Source organism: Elgaria multicarinata, chromosome 23 (genome assembly GCF_023053635.1).
Source record: "Elgaria multicarinata webbii isolate HBS135686 ecotype San Diego chromosome 23, rElgMul1.1.pri, whole genome shotgun sequence".
Lineage (NCBI taxonomy): Eukaryota > Metazoa > Chordata > Lepidosauria > Squamata > Anguidae > Elgaria > Elgaria multicarinata.
This window is the reverse complement of record NC_086193.1, coordinates 7,964,240-7,983,872: the sequence shown is the minus strand read 5'-3', so window position 1 is coordinate 7,983,872 and position 19,633 is coordinate 7,964,240. Positions and strand designations below refer to the sequence as shown.

The following is a 19,633-nucleotide window of genomic DNA, read 5'->3' as shown; positions in this document are numbered from 1 at the left end:
TTCAAGTGTTTTAATTTTGACATAATCAGACATTCTATTCCCCCCCCCCCTTATTTCCAAGTGTCTGGGGGAAATATAAGTGCAGCTCGGGTGAAAAAGGTGTAGAATATCCGACAACGACACAGAGCTGCCAGATTCATTTCCCCCCCTCCTGCCTCCACCCAACTAACATCCTTATTCACTTTTCCATAAATGGGACCGATGCAAAATATTTTATTTATTAGAGGAAGTGCCCCTTTGCCCCTCATCCCTTCTCTGTAGCACGACTCATCAGGAAACCTTACCAGACTTCTCCAACCTGCAGTCCTCCAGATGTCTTGGACTACAACTCCCATAATCCCCCAGCCACTATGTAGTAGTCATAGCTAGGCCATACTCCAACGCATCTGAAGGACACCAGGTTTGGGGAGGCTGCCTTAAACTGTCATGGTCAAACGATCTTTGATTTCCACTTAATTAAAAAGAGAAAGAACCACTTCGTAAAAACGGGGGAATCCATATTTTCTCAACTTAATGGACCAGCTTAACTTCTGTTATCTGAAACAGCCTTTTTGATGGATGGTCTGTTTGGAGAAGAAAAATAGTAATTGGTCAAGCAAGGACTCTTAGTTCTTGGGTTCTTCCAGGGGGTCTGGGGCCATTGGAATCAAGTGACCTTTGAGATCCCCGAAGTTTTTCCAGGACACAACATCCTAACATCTTCAAGTACGTTGGTGACAAGTTCCTTTTACAACAGAAGCATTAATATCGGAAAACTAGCCTCACACAATCCTATTCTTACTCGTGCTTTAAAAATATGCCGGTCAGTTGTTTGGGCACGACAGAATGCAGTCATGCTCCGAAGCATAGAGGCGTCATGTGCAAGGCAATCCTACCAGGACTCCTAGAACACTTGTCATCAGCAGCGTCCCAATTGTCGAAGGAGTGTTGGATGAAGGAGTTGCGATGGTTGGACCTGAAAGCTACAAGGAAGTTGTTTTTGATCCTTGTGTATTTTTTAAGCACCCTGATGGTTACCTCTCCAGACTATAAAATGGGTGGGTGGGGGGTGTTTGGTCAACACCCAAGTTGGGCTTATAATTCAATCAGCAGTTGTTGATGTGAAATTATGCTGCTTGATGGATTCCAAAAATGGAGCAAAGAGAGCCATGCCATAGGGTCAGGTGCTCGGCACCCAGTGCTAGGTGGATCTAGTCTGTGACCAGCATGGCTGCAAATGGCCTGGGGCAAGGAAATAGAGGGTGTAAACTAAACAATTGGTCCTCACTAGCTAGCTTGGGGAACTGAGCCACATTCACCAGGGTTGAAACAACCAGCGAATCCATTACGGGGAAAAGGCAAAAAGCAAACAGCACAACTGTACATCAGAGAATCATGCCGGAGCATAATGTGAAGGAGCAGAGAGGCAATTCTCAGTCACAAGTTCAACAGAACTTGGAGATAAACAGTCACCAGATAGAGATGGAGGGGATATTAGTTCAGTTGGCATTTTAATGGAAAACACAATTCGAACCAAAGCGTGAACTGAAACTTGGTTCTCTTTCAAAATTCACACATTTCCAAAATTTTGCAATGGCGTTCGCCCATCCAAACTGGATACTAAGAAATGGTATGTTAGGGAGAATATTTCAAAAAGCATTCTATTAGGAAAATTTCTTGCACTCCCCCCCCCCCCCGGGTATATTAGGCAATGCTGTATACAAAAATACAGGTATTAGCAGAAACGCACACAATGATGCCTACAAATTTCCATGCAATTCCCCCCCCCACTGCCAAAGTTCACTTTGATGCAAACTTTAAAAATGTTGGGGAAATTCTCAAAAGTTTGGGGCGAACCAAATTTAAGATGGGGGGAAAATGAGAAACTGGGAGAAAGTTTCTTGGCTTAGAAGGAGTACCTGCCATTCCCTCTTAAGTCATAGAATCATAGAATCGTAGAGTTGGAAGGGGCCTACAAGGCCATCAAGTCCAACCCCCTGCTCAGTGCAGAAATCCACCCTAAAGCATCCCTGACAGCTGCCTCTTGAAGGCCTCTAATGTGGGAGAGCCCACAACCTCCCTAGGTCACTGGTTCCATTGTCTTATTGGTACCCATGGGTGCCTGATGCCAAGCTACCTTTGAGGAGGAACCTCTCTGAAGATTAGCTTAGGTGGCCGCTGGCCTTAAAACCCTTCTCTTTTCTTCCCCCCTCCCATCTTTTTAAGAAAGTGGCCTGACAATATCAGATGTAGAACTGTAATTAAAGACATTTGCCCCAGCCCCTCCACAAGGTGTATAGGAACCCAGCCTGGTCAAGTGATTTTAGCACACCCCTTAGTAGTAAAGATAAAATAATAATAACTAACGATTTGCTTCTTTTTCAAGGCGCCCAAAGCCAGCTGCCTGAGGCACCTGCCTTATGGCAGAGACCTCCCTATAAGTCTCTCCTTCCCCACCCCCCTTCTCAGTCTGTACCTTTCCCCATTTCATTTACTTCAGTACAACCTTAGTTGTGATGGCCGGGATTTTTCTTAGACAAGAGGTTTGTGAGGTCCAAGCCACGGAGAGGGTCGTATACTCTAAAGAGGTTTCTTTTCACACTCCCACGCCACGATCTGACGTGCCAAAGTGAACTGCCCCACCTCAGAAAAGGTCCGATTCCACCTGCCTCCAGAGGAACCTTCTCCCAACCTGATGCCCTGAAGATGCATTGGACTACATGTGCCAGCATGCCTCCACCAGCATCTCCAGATGTGTTGGACCATGCTGACCGGGCCATCTTGGTACTGCCAACACATCTGGGAGGCGCTCGGTTGGGAATCCAGCTGTTCTGATATAGTATTACTCCAGACATTTGAAACCTAAGGCGCTTTTACACAGAGAAACATATTGTTGGATCTGCTCCCCAGGAGCAGGAACTTCCTGACAATTATGGGATGGCCCAGTTGGTAATATGGCCTCTTGGACTTGCTTTCGAGGCCTGTATTCACCGCCGCTACTATGCAGTCCAGTTCCTTGCTGAGGAATGGACCAGGAGGCTCCAAATTATCAGCTCTCCCCTTTTTCCTGGAGTGTCAGCAGGGCCCTGATCCAAAGCATGTGTGGGACCTGGCCTCCTCCTCTTCCTCCTCTTTCCAGCCAGGTTTCCACGGACTCTCTGTCCTTGGTATCCCAAATGTGATCTTGGAAGGTTTGGAGCTGGAGGGGGCAGTCGGGGTGTGTCATATCCCCTGAATTGGCAACCTCCCCACGCAGGGCATCTTTGGGGAGGGGGTGTCCCCTTGAACCCTACAAGTGTTGGGACCATTGATTGGGTCCTCCTTCTCTGAGTTCAGGTAGAAAAATGGTGGGGCGTGACAGCAATAGAGCTGCATCAATAGATCTTGATGCAGCCGTATCATCACCCATAGCCATGAGAGAGGTCAGGGATCAATAAGGATGCTGGGAGTTGTAGGACTTTTCTCCTGTCTAAACATGCATAGGATGACGCCCTTGGTCTTTTGAGGTCGTTGCCATCCTACCATGGAGTCTGGGAATAGCTGTCCTAGAGGTCTTAGACTCATATAGTAGAGTTGGAAGGGGCCTATAAGGCCATCAAGTCCAATCCCCTGCTCAGTGCAGGAAATCCACTTTAAATCCTCCCTTCCTTCAACCAAAAGGAACTAGAGACAGACCCTCCCTCTGCAGTATCCTGCAAGCACTTCCTCCCCCACCCCCGGTAGGACCCAAATCCCCGTTTCTAAAACCCACCCTGCAACACGACGGGCCTCGTGGTGGCTTCTTTTTGCACATTTCTGCTTGGTATGACAATCATTTCTTTGCGCAGGAGCTCCACCCATTTGCCCTCCTCAGTCCTGCTGGAAGCCGCAGGGGTTGGAAACCCCACCAGTCATGTGAACGTAGGAAGTGGCTTGGCCCAGAGCCAGCCCATTCGCCCATGTGGTCCAGGGCTGCCTCTTCAGAGAACGATCTTCCGCAAGGCTTCTTAGCGGGAGATGCCAGGGGTCAAACCCAGGGCCTTTTCCATGCCAAGCAAACCCTCTCTGCCACTTCCCCAGTTCTACCTTCTTGAAGAAGTCCGTAAAGCTGGGTGCTCTTTTCCTTTTTCCTGACTGGTTGCAGCTAATCCCTGGGCAAAGAGATGCAGCAGTCAGCTGATGGAATAATATAATACAGGGTGGCCTCAAAGCCAACACCCTCCAAATGTGTTGAACTACGCATAGGCCATGCTGGTGTCGGGGTATTGATGGGAATTGTAGTTCAACACCCCTGGAGAGTGCCATGGCGGGGAAGGCTACTTCAAAGGGTTAGTTTTGATGCGGAATCTTCACCATCATAGGTGACCGTTGCCCGGACTTGGTCTGTGGTTCTTCACTCTTAAAATGGCGCCCTCACGTGGCAATGCAGAGGGGCTCAACTGCCCCAGCGCAATGTGATTGGCTCTTTTGGCTTCCAACGGACACATGTCCATTTTGGGTGGCGACCAATGGTGAGTGTTGGCTCATAGAGATGCGGGGGCTAGAGTGACTCCCCCTGTCTGCATCCTGTTGCCACCACCAAAACGGTGGCTTTCAAATGGTAGCAGGAAGTGGGTTTACATTTTATTTATTTCCGTCTCTATGGTTGAAAATTAACGTTCAATTTCCTGTTCCAACAAACAAAAAAGGAGAGTGGGGGGGATATGGCAAAGGGGTTAACAGAAGCAACACCCAAAGAAAAAAATAACCAACAACCATGACTCAAACTCACTTAATTGTGACTAAATTCCTTTGGGATTTATGATGGTTGCAACCACGTCCCATTCTGTCAGTTTCAAGTCCCATTCCATCAGTTTCATGTCCCATCGTCAGTTTCAAGTCCCATTCCATCAGTTTCACGTCCCATCGTCAGTTTCACGTCCCATTCCATCAGTTTCACGTCCCATTCTGTCAGTTTCATGTCCCATTCCGTCAGTTTCATGTCCCATCGTCAGTTTCATGTCCCATTCTGTCAGTTTCAAGTCCCATTCCATCAGTTTCACGTCCCATTCTGTCAGTTTCACGTCCCATTCCATCAGTTTCATGTCCCATCGTCAGTTTCACGTCCCATTCCATCAGTTTCAGTGGTGCTGGATTGTGCTCAAAAAGATCATCAGCAATTCTGTAACGACCATGAAGAGCTGGATTTACTGCATAAGAAAGGAACCATCCAAGTGACTGCAGGGGGTGTTTAAAGGGCAGCGGAGTGTAAGCAGAGAGGAACATAATTGAAGCGGAGTGGGTTGCCATCATCCGAATGCCTTGCACCAGAGAGAGTGGATTATGTCAATGCATCCTTTCAAAACATCACCATCTACTTTGGGGAGCTGTGGAGCTGGAGACGGAAGCATTTGACCCCCAAGCATCTCCACACCAAAAGATGTTCCCAACATTTCTACCCAAGCCAATTGGATCGATGGGCTTGTTTTGCTTGGGACCCCAAATCTAGTGTTGTGATCCATGCATGGTCCACAAGTTCACCCCGCTGCAATGCTTTTGTCTTCCCAAGATCACCAAAGTTTGCAACCCCCCACCCAAGGGGGTCCTGAAAAACACTGCCTAGGAACGGGCCTGCCATTTTGCCAGCGATGCAGGAGTCATCTTCGTAGGATGGGGCCCACCGCCATCAGCCCAAAATCCCGCACAAGGACTTCAGTCGGTGTGGGAGCTCTTGCCATTCACGGTGGAGCGAGGCGAGCCCACCCCACCCTCACTCGCCCTGTATTCCTCCTCCTCCTCCCTGACAATGGACAAGTGTTGGCCTGATCCACCCCTAGCTTCTCGGGGAAGCCCTGACATCCAAACATCTGTACCACCAGCAGACAGCCTCTGTCAGCAAAGCCTCGTCCGTTCTCGCCTTCTCAATACCTCCCCTGAGCCAGCTGTGATAACGTCACCTAGAGGCAAACAGCAGCCAACACACACACACACACACACACACACCTGAATTTCTTTGACACCAGGCCTTGCACAGAGGGCCCACCGGGGGAGTTGTGTGAGGACCAAGGAGCGAGGACAGCATCACATTTTGCTTCACAGATTCCACTGCTGATGTGCTAACCCCTTTGGCCGTTTCCCCTGCCCATCACCACCGCCTCTGGTTTCTGTCTCATCTAGTGTATAAGACATGGTGATCCCCTTTGTATGCCCAGTCCTCCATGGCAGATCTCCTCTCGGCTCTCCTTGGCTCGCCGAAGTGGCCTTCCCTCTTTCTCCCCAGCTTTTCAATCTTCATGACCAGCTGTTTGAAGTTCCCCCTTTTCCCTGTTGTTGGTTTGTAATATACTGGAACAGAGCAAATAAAAGGTGTGAATCATCTGGAGAAAAAAGAAAAGAAAGCAAGTGATCCTTTCTGTTTTTCATAGAATCCTAGAATAGTAGAGTTGGGAGGGGCCTACAAGGCCATCAAGTTCAACCCCCTGCTCAGTGCAGGAATCCACCCTAAAGCATCCCTGACAGGTGGTTGTCCAGCTGCCTCTTGAAGGCCTCCAGTGTGGGAGCGCCCACAACCTCCCTAGGTAACTGGTTCCATTGTTGTACTGCTCTAACAGTCAGGAAGTTTTTCCTGATCATAGAATCATAGAATAGTAGAGTTGGAAGGGGCCTCTAAGGCCATCGAGTCCAACCCCCTGCTCAATGCAGGAATCCACCCTAAAGCATCCCTGACAGAGGGTTGTCCAGCTGCCTCTTGAAGGCCTCTAGTGTGGGAGAGCCCACAACCTCCCAAGGTAACTGATTCCACTTGTACTGCTCTAACAGTTAGGAAGTTTTCCCTGATGTCCAGCCGGAATCTGGCTTCCTGTCACTTGAGCCCATTATTGTAGGGTTTCCTTTACTGATTTAAAAAAATGTTTTAGGTCGTCCGTTAGCAAACCTGTCAGGGTGGTGTACAGTGGTGAACAACCTGGTACCCTACAGACGTTTACTACAACTCCCAGTATCCCCTAAGCAATCCTCTGGAGGGCAGCAGCCAGCTGGTGAAGGCTGAACTAGGTGATAAAACAGCAGACTCAAATCTAAAATCACAGAGCAGAGCAACCGGGGGTGGAGGGGAGAATTAAGCATAAGAGTTCGCCAGTGTAGATATTTGCAGTGAACCAATATTATCTGTTCAAGAGCCTCTGCAAATAAACACGTCTTCACCTGGCACTGGAACAACGTCAACGTTGGGGCCGTCCCCTGGGAAGGCATTCGGTCTGAGGACTGCCCCAAGAGGGAAGAGACCTTTTTCTGGTCAACTACTGACCTACCTTCAGGTGGTGGTGGTGGGGGGACCCAGAGGAGAGCTGTGGATGACATACAAAGTGTTCAGGCAGGGTTCTTTGGTAGTGGACAGACACGGTCCTCAGCCTTTTAGGGCTTTATAGGTAAGCACCAATATTTTGAATTGCATCTGGAAATGCATTGTCAAGAACCAGCAGGATAGGACTGGTAGAGCCAGTCGGAACCGAGCAGCTGCATTTTGTACTAGCTGAAGTTTCCAAACATTCTTCAAAGGCAGCCCCCCACACAATGCAATGCAGTAGTCTAACCCGGAGATTCCCAGTGCTGCCTGCTGGACGCAAGTCCTTTCCCCCTCTCTCAGCACTGAGGCAGAGGAAAGGGGTGGGGCCTGGAAGACGCTTGGTGGGAACCTCTTCGGGACAATTTCACCCCGTGGATCAATAGTTCCCCACGCCTGCTTCAGACAGTCTGAACAGATAGCCAAAATACCCCCACATCAGATCTGCAGGCAGCACCCAAAGATGTGTCTCTGTCTCAAAAGTGTGGTGAATCAGTGTGGTGTTGTGGCCAGAGTGTCGGACTGGGAGTTGGGAGTTCTAGTCCCCTCTGCCATGGAAACCCACTGGGTGACTTTGGGGCAGTCACAGACTCTCAGCCCAACCTGCCTCACAGGGTTGTTGTTCTGAGGATAGAAATGGAGAGGAGGAGGGTTATGAAAGCCACTTTGGGTACCTTGGAGAAAAAAGGCAGGATATAAATGCAATTAAAAAAAACTTTTAAAAACTGTGGTCTGTCCTTTATGCACAGACACCTAGATTACATCAGCCTTAGTTGGGGGGCGGGGAGAGATCCACCCCCCACCTTTCAGGTATTTCCCAGCCATTGAGAAGGCCAGCTCCTGAGAGCAATCAGCGTCTCCTAAACAAAAGGAAGGGTCTTGACAACTTTCCTACAACTATGAAGGAGTTGTCTTGGCTCCATTAACCCTAACCCTGTCCACGGTTCTAGTCTTACAAAAGCAGTCGTCGATTTATAAAACCAGTTTAGAACAGCAGCAGAAATATGCATTATAATTTTTTTTTAGAAAAATGACGACATGAGGCCAAATCACACATCATGTGGGTGATTGCATCACACGACTTCAACAACGTCTTCCTTCTTCCTAGGGTGACCCTATGAAAAGGAGGAACGGGCTCCTGTATCTTTAACAGTTGCATAGAAAAGGGCATTTCAGCAGGTGTCATTTGGATATATGGGGAACCTGGTAAAATTCCCTCTTCATCACAACCGTTAAAGCTGCCCTCTTTTAAATATAGTCACTCTAGTATAGCTCCTGCAGCTTTAACTGTTGTGATGAAGAGGGAATTTCACCAGGTTCTCCATATACAATGAGCCTTGTGTGACGCAGAGTGGTAAGCGGCAGTTACTGCAGCCGAAACTCTCCCCACGGCCTGAGTTCAATCCCAGTGGAAGCTGGTTCTCAGGCAGCCGGCTCAGGTCGACCCAGGTTTCCAGCCTTCCGAGGCCGGTAAAATGAGTACCCAGCTAGCTGGGGGAAAGGTAACCGCGACTGGGGAAGGCAATGGCAAACCACCCCGCTATAAGGCCTGCCAAGAAAACGTCAGCGAAAGCAGGCGTCCCTCTAGGAGTCAGCAATGACTCAAGTGCTTGCACTAAAGGTTCCTTTCCTTTCCTTCTCCGTATATACAAATGACACCTGCTGATGCAACTGTTATGCAACTATGCAACTGTTAAAGACACAGGAGCCCTGTCCTCCTTTCCATAGGGTCACCCTACTTCCTATTTACAGCACCAATCGGGCCATAGGTTCATGTGGAACCACCAGGAGCCCTTGGACGACTGGGAAGGTTGATAAGGGAGAAGCCGCTCCTCAGGAATTCTAATGCTAAGTTGTTTAAGGTCCTTATTCCCTAGTAGTTTAAAAGTAGAAGAAAGTTGTTCCCAGATTCTCTGCACCATGTGTGATTTGGTCCTAAAAGAGACCTCTTTGAGATTTATAAAGCTAGGAACAGCACAGGTGAGAACAGATACAGGGCTGCTCTCTCTCTGTTGCCAAAAAAGCAGATTTGGCAGCCAACTCAGAACGGAGAAAGGAAGCCCCATTTCACACAACTACCATGTTAACTTAGGGAATTTGCTACTCCAGGACACAATGCCGGCCACCAGTGGAGGCTGCTGGGACGGTGAAACTGCTCCAGGTTTCAATCTGAACTCTAAAGGAGCGATTGCACCTTGGAGTCCCTTTTAGAGTTCTGACTGGTTTTGACTGAAACAGATACACAGCCCCACTGACACTGGAGTCACCAGCCTCCACTGGCTTACGGGTTTTAAAAAAGAGCTTGGAAGTCAGGTGGATTGAAGCCCATTGGCCAGTAGCCATGATAGCAAAATGTAGAGCGTAGGGACGCTCTACCTGTGAGTAACAGGCACTGGGGGCAGGCAGCACCAGGGTAGGGTTGCCTCCATGCCCGGCTCTGTGAGGCTCCACGGGCATCTGGCTGTCCACTGTTGGAAACAGGATGCTGGCTGAGATGGCCCTTTTGTTCTGATCCAGGAGGTTCTTTGCTTCGATCTTCATGATTGCTAAATAAAACCTACATCTGCCTCTGGTGAGGCAGTTCTTGTGTTAGCTGTAACTTAGGGTGGCTCTCGTGGAGCCTCTTTGTACAAGAGCAATCTACCTCTGAAGTAGTAGATGTTGGGACAAAGAATAGGGGAGGCCCGATATCCACAGTCACTTCTTGTGTAGGGTGACGATATGGAAAAGAGGACAGCATTCCTGTAACTTTAACAGTTGCGTAGAAAAGGGAATTTGTATGCATGATTGCATGAAGCTCCTGATGAAATTCCCTCTTCGTCACAACAGTTCAAGCTGCAGGAGCCCTGCCCTCTTTTGTATCTGGTCACTCTAGTACAGCTCCTGCAGCTTGAACTGTTGTGATGAAGAGGGAATTTCACCAGGAGCTTCATGCATACGAATTCCCTTTTCTATGCAACTGTTAAAGATACAGGAGCCCGGTCCTCCTTTCCATAGGGTCACCCTATTCTTGTGGGTGCAACGGAGGCATTAGGCTGTCCACCGTTGGAAACAGTGGATATTTTGGTCCAATCCAGCCTGGGGAAGTCTTATATTCTTACTGCTGAGATCTGAATCATTAACCTCCCAGGGCTCTTTGCTGCTACTCTGCAAAGGTCAGTCTCCTTATCCTTTGCAGAGGTGGAAAGGGAGGACGCTCCCCTGAGGATCCCCTCCCTCCCCTCCCCCCCAATTGATCCTTAGCTTCTTCACTTCCACAAGCTGTGGGGACAACTCTTGGCTTAGATGCCTCGAAACAAGCATGGGAGACATTCATGATGGAGAGGAGGAGGGGGGTCTGTCATGGCCCCCCTCCACAGGACTCTTTGGCAGAGCCTGGCACCACAAAGGAGCTGCCTGCTTTGAGGGGCCTTGAGGCAGATCAGGGGATCCTGGGCCCTCGTGGGAGATGGCCACCGGCCCTTCCCCTCATGACTTAGTTCGCCCCTCATAGAATCATAGAATAGCAGAGTTGGAAAGGGCCTACAAGGCCATCTAGTCCAACCCCCTGCTCAATGCAGGAATCCACCCTAAAGCATCCCTGACAGATGGTTGTCCAGCTGCCTCTTGAAGGCCTCTAGTGTGGGAGAGCCCACAACCTCCCTAGGTAACTGATTCCACCGTCGCACTGCTCTAACAGTCAGGAAGTTTTTCCTGATGTCCAGCCAGAATCTGGCTTCCTTTAACTTGAGCCCGTTATTCCGTGTCCTGCACTCTGGGAGGATCGAGAAGAGATCCTGGCCCTCCTCTGTGTGACAACCTTTTAAGTCTTTGAAGAGTGCTATCATGTCTCCCCTCAATCTTCTCTTCTCCAGGCTAAACAGGCCCAGTTCTTTCAGTCTCTCTTCATAGGGCTTTGTTTCTAGACCCCTGATCATCCTGGTTGCCCTCCTCTGAACACGCTCCAGCTTGTCTGCCTCCTTCTTGAATTGTGGAGCCCAGAACTGGACACAATACTCTAGCTGAGGCCTAACCAGGGCCGAATAGAGAAGAACCAGTACCTCACGTGATTTGGAAGCTCTACTTCTATGAATGCAGCCCAAAATAGCATTTGCCTTTCTTACAGCCATATCACACTGTTGGCTCATATTCAGCTTGCGATCTACAACAATTCCAAGATCTTTCTCGTTTGTAGTATTGCTGAGCCAAGTGTCCACCGTTGGAAACAGTGGACTCAGAGACAGATGTGCCTCTCGACTCAGAGACAGATGTGCCATGTGGCCACCGAGCCCCAGGGAGCACAGCTACCCGGCTGAGTCAGCTGCCAGGCACAGAAGGATCTGCCTGAGGAATAAGGACTTCTCCTGGCATTATGGGCTGCAGCTGTGCTCTGGGTGGGGGCTCAAAAGGCCCAGGCTTAAAAGCCATCAGTTCCATACACCGGGTGCTGGAGCAGTGTCAGAGCACCTGCTTGCCTCTGTTTTTGCCCTGCTCTGGACCTCAGACTCCCTACAGACCTTGCCTTTGAAACTGACCTTGGCTACCTCCTTGGAGCTCCGCCCCTGCACCACTGTGAGTTGGACAGGGACTAGTAATGGCCGTGAGCCCTGATGGCTAACAATAGAACCTCCAAGCTCCGAGGCAGCCTATCGCTCTCAGCCCCTTGGCTGGCAACAAGCAGAGCCTGTTGCCTTTGCGTCCTGCTCGTGAGCTTCCCAGAGGCAGCTGACTGGGCTGGCTTGGTCCAGTTGAGTGGGGGTCCTTTTCTGTTTCTGTCAGAGGGGCCTCTGTAACTCCACTGGATACATGTTAGGGGAGTTTTACACAGACACACACCTTCCCCCCCCTCCAGTGCGTCAAAGCCCCCTGGTCAGCAACATTCCAGCCTCTGCATTCTGCCCGGTCAGCGACACCCCCTCCCCTCCCCTTTGTCTGGCCTTCTCCACGAGGCCTGGGATGGCATTTCCCCCTGTCAGCTTCTCCATTGCCGCCTGAGCCTCAGTCTTTGTTGCTTGCAAATCCTGGAAAAGCCCCGAATGGCCCAGCTGACCTTCCAAAACAGCCAAACACTGAACCCACAAAACGCCATCAGGAAGGACTGAGAGACACCCAACCCCATCCCCACTGCTTCCCACCCTAAGGTGAGTCACTCGAGAACACAGAGAGTAGCTGGGAAGGCCGCTGACTTGGGCCATGAGAAATTGCCTTTATGAAATAGCAGGTGGCCCCCGGAGGGAGTCTGCATGCCGCATCTCTGCATGTTTTGCCACTCGGATTTCTCTGCCTGGCCATAGGCCTCTGGGGATAATCTGGTTTCCTCTCCATGTGTGATTGGAACATTCAATCCCTCTTCGTGGAAAGCGGCTATGGGGGCACTCGGCCTCAGAGGGGGGGTCTTTCTTTCCAACAATGGGAGATATTTCTTTCTTGATCTCTAATACGCTCCCCAGCTACATTTATTTCCCAGGGTTAGTCTCTGTTTTCTGGAGAAAGATTTTGGAAGGTGCCTTTAAAAAAATGAGTCTCTGGCATTGATGACTTATTTATTTTTATATTGCATTTATATCCTGCCGTTTTTCCTCCAAGGAACCCATAGCGGTGTACATAACCCTCCTCCTCTCCATTTTATCCTCACAACAACAATCCTGTGAGGTAGGTTGGGCTGAGAGTGGGTTTCCATGGAGGAGTGGGGACTAGAACCCGGGTCCCCCGACTCCCAGTCCAACACTCTAACCACTAGGCCACACTGGTTTCCAGATTCAGCTTCCAGTCCTCCATGTCTCTCCAGCAGCCTTCCCCAAACACAGCCATGGTGGGCACCAGTTGGGGAAAGCTGCTCTAGAAGTTAAATCCCTAAGTTTGGGGGGGGTGCATCTCAAGTTACATGCACGTCATGGAAACTCCTTGCCAGCGGACTGCTTGTCCAACCTTTCACTGATTTATGCTTTATTCAAAAGACTGAAGTAGCACTGCTCCCAGTGTGGCTTACATAAAAATGCAGATAAAAACACAAAAACTCAAACTATAATCATAACAAATCGCAACGTCTTAAAATTAAAAGACTGCCTAAAATAAACAACAGTGAGTACTACTGAATATGTTTCAGGGGTTGAAACAGACATAGATCTACTCTGCTGGGGAACTCACAGCAAAGTCAAAAGCAGGACTCGAACCCAGCGTTTCCAGATGCCAGAGCAACTCTCACTCCAGGGGGCCAAAGTGCTGCCCTCATGTACTTGTCAGTCCTATTAATGATAAGGTGACCATATGAAAAGGTGGCGAGAGCTCCTGTATCTTTAACAGTTGTATTAAAAGGGGAATTTCAGCCCCTGGTGAATTTGCAGGAGTAGAGTGACCAGGTACAAAAAAAGGCAGGGCTCCTGCAGTTTTAACTGTTGTGATGAAGAGGGAATTTCACCAGGTGCTGCATGAAATTCCCTTTTCTCTGCAATTGTTACAGGAGCCGTGTCCTCCTTTTCGTATGGTCACCCTACTCTCTTCAATCCCAGGAGTTAGAGCGAGGAACAGAGAAAAGTGTCTTGTACCAGGTGGAATTATTTCTCCAACTACCCCAGGACGGTCTCACATTACCCACTACCGTGTCCTTTTAACTCGGGGTAGCACGAATATGAACTGGAGGCCTTGTCCATATCGGGTTTTTTTTTAGTGTGCAGTTGGATACAAAATGTGCAGTATAGAATCGTAGAGTTGGAAGGGGCCTCTAAGGCCATCGAGTCCAACCCCCTGCTCAATGCAGGATCCACCTTAAAGCACACCAGACAGATGGCTGCCCGGCTGCCTCTTGACTTGCCTCTCCCACATCCAAAGTGCATGTCAGCAAAGGGAAAGCACCATTCCCCTATTCAGCACCCTTCTGCCATCCCTCAGGAGGAAGACTTCACAAGTGCGTGGTATGTTCGTAGGGTGACCATATGGAAAGGAGGACCGGGCTCCTGCATCTTTAACAGTTGTATAGAAAAGAGAATTTCAGCAAGTGGCATTTGTCTATATGGAGAACCTGGTGAAATTCCCACTTCATCACAACGGTTTAAGCTGCAGGAGCCCTTTTGTATCTTTTGTAAAGCTTCACTCTAGTATAACTCCTGAAGCTTTAACTGTTGTGATGAAGAGGGAATGTCACCAGGGGCTTCATGCATACAAATGACACCTGCTGAATACAACTGTTAAAGATACAGGAGCCCTGTCCTCCTTTCCATATGGTCACCATACGCAAACAAAGGATGGCCACACTGCTCCGGTTATTGGGCGGTATAGAAATATAATAAATAAATAAATAAATTTTTCTTCCCCCCCGAGAACTTTGTACATGCTCAGAGGCTGCCAGCCTTAAATCAGAACTTCTGTTAGCAAATGGTGGCCATCCATCAGCATTAGGTGGTGTTTTTTAAAGCCTCTTAAGATATTTGTTTTATTTCAATCTCTGTTTGATTAATTGCTATCCTTTGGATTAATTTATACTGTTCCTTTGAAGGGACACATAATTTTTGATGATTTTGCATTACTATGTTTTATCCTAGAACCATACACTGCCTTGTGAGGGTTACTCTGCCTTGAAAGCTGGTTTAAACTTCTTTTAAATAAATAAACGCCCCCCCACCCATGCCCATCTTTCTTCCCACAATGGGAGGTCTACAAGCAGGATCTGAGCGCAACAGCACCCTCCCACTCAAATTCCCCAGTATGCTGCTTCTGATACTGGAGGTAATGAATAGCTATCATGACTAGGAATCTTTGATGGCTTGATCCTCCATGAATTTGTCTCATCCCCTTTTCAAACTGCTCAAGTTGGCAGCCCTCAGTACGTCTTGTGGCAGAGAGTTCCATATTATTATTATTATTATTTATTTATATAGCACCATCAATGTACATGGTGCTGTACAGAGTAAAACAGTACAAGACCCTATGTAAATACCAAGACCCTATGTCAACAGTGTGCTGTGTAAAGAAAGGAATTCCTTTGGTCTGTCCTGAATGTCCAACCATTGGGGACTAAATTTTTATTCCCTTCAGTATTTTAACAGTCGACAAATTAATTTTAACTTTGCTGTTTTAAATGTGTATTTTAAATTTGTATTTCTGCTCTGCTGCTGATTTTATCCTGGTTGTGCTTTTATATTGGCCCTGTTCAGACCACACACTAAACCCTGCTGCTTAACCACAAAATGGTTAATGGAATGCATTTTGTGGTTAAGCAGCAGGGTTTAGCGTGTGGTCTGAACGGGAACACTATTTTATATCATGTTTTTATACTGCTGTTTTATACTTTGAATGGTTTTAATTTTTGTGAACCGCCCAGAGAGCTCCAGCTATTGGGCGGTATAGAGGTGCAATAAATAAATAAATAAATAAATCAGAATGAAATGTAATAGGGATAAATGCCAAGTTCTACATCTAGGAAAAAGAAACCACATGCACAGTTACAAGATGGGGGAAACTTGGCTCAGCAATACTACAAATGAGAAGAATCTTGGAATTGTTGTAGATCACAAGCTGAATATGAGCCAACAGTGCGATATGGCTGCAAGAAAGGCAAATGCTATTTTGGGCTGCATTAATAGAAGTATCGCTTCCAAATCACGTGAGGTACTGGTTCCTCTCTTTTTGGCCCTGGTTAGGCCTCATCTAGAGTATTGTGTCCAGTTCTGGGCTCCACAATTCAAGAAGGACGCAGACAAGCTGGAGCGTGTTCAGAGGAGGGCAACCAGGATGATCAGGGGTCTGGAAACAAAGCCCTAAGAGGAGAGACTGAAAGAACTGGGCATGTTTAGCCTGGAGAAGAGAAGATTGAGGGGAGACATGAGAGCACTCTTCAAATACTTAAAAGGTTGTCACGCAGAGGAGGGCCAGGATCTCTTCTCGATCCTCCCAGAGTGCAGGACACGAAATCATGGGCTGAAGTTAAAGGAAGCCAGATTCCGGCTGGACATCAGGAAAAACGTCCTAACTGTTAGAGCAGTACGACAACAGAACCAGTTACCTAGGGAGGTTGTGGGCTCTATCCCACACTAGAGGCCTTCAAGAGGCAGCTGGACAACCACCTGTCAGGGATGCTTTAGGGTGGATTCCTGCATTGATCAGGGGGTTGGACTCGATGGCCTTGTAGGCCCCTTCCAACTCTACTATTCTATGATTCTATGATAAGATTGCCCCTGAGCATGGACAGAGTGTATTGCTTTCACTACAGTGTGTCCACACAGAAGGGCTTCCAGAACAGAGGGTGGTTCCAGAGAAACTTGTTTTGCCATGTCTTTTTTCCTGGAAATTCAGGGCTGCAGTTAGTTATCGCTGGAGAAAGGTGGGTAGGTGGGTGGGGGAGAGTGAGAGTGAGAGTGAGAGTGAGAGTGAGAGTGAGAGTGAGAGTGAGAGTGAGTGAGAGAGAGAGAGAGAGAGAGAGAGAGAGTGCAGTAGAATGTAGACCTCAGGAGTGCAAGACAGGAGCACTTCACAGCCCTACCCAGTCTGCACAATTCCCAATTCCACTGCCGTCACTTCTAAAACCACAAAACAAGCCCTGAACTGCATTCCAAACAGAAAAGGAGAAGGCAGTGCTTTTGCCCAATGGCGCCATCTAGAGCCTTTGGGTAGCATTGCTCTTGTGTGCTGCCACCACGGTTCATGGAAGAGAGTTTTGTTTTTAATCTGGCCTTAAATTCATTTGTCAGCTTAATGTTCTCTCTGAGTTTAAGACAGCTGTAAAGACCAGTCTCTTCCAGCAGGCCTACCCAGATGAATTTTAAACCTAAGAATTTTATGTATTACATTTTAATTGGTGGTGTTCCCCACCTCAATCCAGGGGGAGAGGCGGATTATTATTATTATTATTATTATTATTATTATTATTATTATTATTATTATTATTATTATTATTCCACTGTTCCTGGCAGGATCTACACTACTGCTTTAAAACAGTTTATAACAGTAGTGGCAACAGTAGGGTGACCATATGAAAAGTTAAAAGGAGGACAGGGCTCCTGTATCTTTAACAGTTGCAAAGAAAAGGGAAGTTCAGCAGGTGTCACTTGTACATATATGGAGAACCTGGTGAAATTCCCTCTTCATCACAACAGTTAAAGCTGCAGGAGCTATACTAGAGCAGCTTTAACTGTTGTGATGAAGAGGGAATTTTACCAGGTTCTCCATATATGTACAAGTGACACCTGCAGAAATTCCCTTTTCTATACAACTGTTAAAGATACAGGAGCCCTGTCCTCCTTTCCATAGGGTCACCCTAGGCAACAGTTAGGGTCCATGACACACTCCAGATACAGTTTTCAAACCATTTTCAAACTGCCATTATCCTGCTTGGTGTTTAACCAGAGACAGCCTTGACTTTAGGAATGAATCTGACATTCTTTCTGTCTGAACTTCTCACTGGATCATGGCAATCCAAATTACCTAGCCGTCTTTCTGCTTCAGATGCTTCTAAAAACACCCCTATTGCATCCCACGCCCCCGGCTGCCCTTTTACTTTTGTATTGCTGCAGATGTGTAAATGGCAGTCACAACTTTTTTAAATAAATAAATAAATAAATAAATGTGAATTTAACAAAACAAACAGAAAATAAATCCTGAAAACCAAAAAAACAAACCAACACTGCATACATAGGACTGTTATCATTTTTTCCCATCAGATATACCATTTATAAAAAAAAGGGGGGGAGGCAAGAGAATTATACAAAGGTTTCTAAAAAAGGTGACCAAATATCCATGTACTTCACCCATTCAAATGTTGATAGCGTTGTTAAATCCTCAGTCCATTGCATTATGGGAGGTGAGCCTTTATCCTTACAATGTAATAATAAAAGTCTTTTAGCTGTCATAAGGGCTTGGAAAATCCATTTGCGCTGACCGTATGTTAGCTTCCAAGAAGCCGGTAGATAGTTTAGGAGGACATGTACAGCCTTCCATATTAAAGATTGTTTCAATACAAAGTTTATCCTTACTATAACCTCCTCCCGAAAGGGGACAATTACCGGGCATTGCCAAAATGTATGAATTAAAGAAGTATTCAGTGCATTGCATCTCCAACAGTTGTGCAAGTTGGACAAACCCTTATTAAAGAGACTTTGTGTACTCCAATAAACTTGAAACAATTATTATTATTTTTGCTGAATAAGACATGGCCTAAGATCAATAGAATTTATTTATTACATTTATATACCACCCCACCTCTAAGCCTTGTGTGATCTTAGCAGCCGAAACTCTCCCCACGGCCTGAGTTCGATCCCAGTGAAAGCTGGTTCTCAGGCAGCCAGCTCAGTTGGACTCAGCCTTCCATCCTTCCGAGGTCGGTAAAATGAGTACCCAGCTAGCTGGGGGAAAGGGAACCGCGACTGGGGAAGGCAACAGCAAACCACCCCGCTACAAAGTCTGCCAAGAAAACGTCAGTGAAAGCAGGCGTCCCTCTAGGAGTCAGCAATGACTCAAGTGCTTGCACGAGAGGGTCCTTTCCTTTTTTTTCACAGCCGAAGCTCTCTGGGTGGTTTACAACAGTTAAAAACAGTAAACATTAAAAAAGTATTCAAAATTTAAAAAACCATCAGAAATATATAGACAACAATATAAAAATAACATTATCCATTTAAAAACAACAGTTCTGGGGTCTGTTAAAAACAAACTTAACGTTGTTAAATGCTATTAAATGCCTGGGAGAAGAGAAAAGGCTCCAGGCAAGGCTCATCGCGGAGCTCATTCTACAGTCGGTGGGGCCACCACCGAAAAGGCCCTCTCCCTTGTTTCCACCCTCCAAACTTTCCTTGGAGGAGGCGCTCGGAGGAGGACCTTAGATGTTGAGCACAGTGTTTGGGTAGGTTCATGTCGCGGGAGGCGTTCCATCAGGTATTGCGGTCCCAAGCCATGTAGGGCTTTATAGGTTAAGACCAGCACCTTGAATTGGGCTCGGAAACATAGAGGCAGCCAATGCAAGCGGGCCAGAATCGGTGTTACATGCTCAAACCTCCCTGTTCCAGCTATCAATCTGGCCGCTGCATTTAGAAGCTTCAGATACAGACACAATTGCAGCCACAACTTTAATTTCTTTCAGTTTGTTGTCTTCCCGCCCCCTCCCCTCAGCATCGCTGATGCGCACATGCGTGTGGATAAAAACACTGCCAAAATGCCCCCCCAACCTTCATCAATTGTACGTACATTCGTCTTGCAATGCTTTGCGTGTCATTTTTCTGACGGCACAGGGCATGTGAGCACATCACACACCGTGCGCATAATCTGTGAGCATTTCTTTGCAACTGTTTCTTTTCTATCACACTTTCTGCAAATTGTCATTCTTAAGTTGCAAATACCTTTATTTGCGAGGTTGTGGTGGAGATTTCTTAGGACAAAACCCGCACACAAATA

General features: G+C 47.5%; 1 long non-coding RNA gene across 1 annotated transcript; it reads right to left on the bottom strand.

The window, feature by feature from the left end:
• Positions 1 to 1,473: 1,473 nt before the first annotated feature.
• Positions 1,474 to 6,047, bottom strand: LOC134413139 (uncharacterized). Its single transcript, XR_010026454.1, has 2 exons — positions 5,941 to 6,047; positions 1,474 to 5,119 (listed from the first exon to the last, which is right to left on the bottom strand). It is a non-coding gene; the product is annotated as an uncharacterized LOC134413139 (long non-coding RNA).
• Positions 6,048 to 19,633: the final 13,586 nt, after the last annotated feature.